The 1,033-nt window shown below is 34.8% G+C and overlaps 1 protein-coding gene across 4 annotated transcripts in view; it reads right to left on the bottom strand.

Annotated features, from left to right (window-relative positions):
* Zcchc7 (zinc finger CCHC-type containing 7) overlaps positions 1–1,033 on the bottom strand; it is a 191,191-nt gene that overhangs the window by 39,283 nt on the left and 150,875 nt on the right. The window lies entirely within an intron of this gene.

Here is a 1,033-nt window from a genome sequence, read left to right as displayed (position 1 = left end):
CCCTACAAGAACACAAATGCCAGCCCAGACTACTATACCCAACAAAACTCTCAATTACCATGGATGGAGAAAACAAGATATTCCACGACAAAACGAAATTTACACAATATCTTTCCACAAATCCAGCCCTACAAATGATAATAGATGGAAAACATCAACATAAGGAGCAAAACTACACCCTAGAAGAAGCAAGAAAGTAATCTTTCAACAAATCCACGCAAACCTAATTCCACCTCTTACAACAAAAACAACAGGATTAATTTGAAAATTAATATTACCAACAAATCCTAATCGATTGAAATCCAATAATAGAAGGAATTGGAAATTTGTTGATTGTCATCCAATGATCTCTCTAATTTGGTAATTGGAGAAATAGGTCCAACATTGTACAATCTATATACACTGTCAGCTTGTTTGTTTGTGACAGTGTCTTGCTGTGTACAACATAAGGGTCTTGAAATCTTGCTTCTCCTATCTCAGCCTCTCTATTAGTAGTATTGTTTATTTCATGTTTTTACACTATACTATAGTTTTCAGAACAGCTTATATATTTAAAAAGTATTTATATACCCAAAAGAAACATAGACGATTAAGTAGTTAGGTGGCTTGTAAGAGAACAACAAAGTGAGACTGAATGCTTTGCTTGACATTTGTAACTCTTGTATTAAGTTTGAAGAAGAAGACTTTATAAGTTACTCTTTCTCTGAGATGAATGCTTTTCCAAATTATCACAGCGAATGAACCAGATTCTTACCTTCACCTATATCTGTGCCACCCTCCAAGCAGAACCATTGTTCATTGAAACAGTTGGTGAATGACTTTATGGATAGACCATTTTAATACCTACACCATTTTTTAAATGAATGTAACCTGTTCTCTGTGGGCTGAGAATGAAGTCACTCACTCAAATCAAATAGCTTTGACTATAGCAGGAAGTCTGTATCCAAAAATCGAGCCTACAATTAATTTCTTGGTACAGCAGAACTATCAACTCTCAGCTTAGCTACGATGGAGGTAAAATCCTTTGGTGATG

Source organism: Mastomys coucha, unplaced genomic scaffold (genome assembly GCF_008632895.1).
Source record: "Mastomys coucha isolate ucsf_1 unplaced genomic scaffold, UCSF_Mcou_1 pScaffold18, whole genome shotgun sequence".
Lineage (NCBI taxonomy): Eukaryota > Metazoa > Chordata > Mammalia > Rodentia > Muridae > Mastomys > Mastomys coucha.
This window is presented reverse-complemented; position numbering and strand designations above follow the sequence as displayed.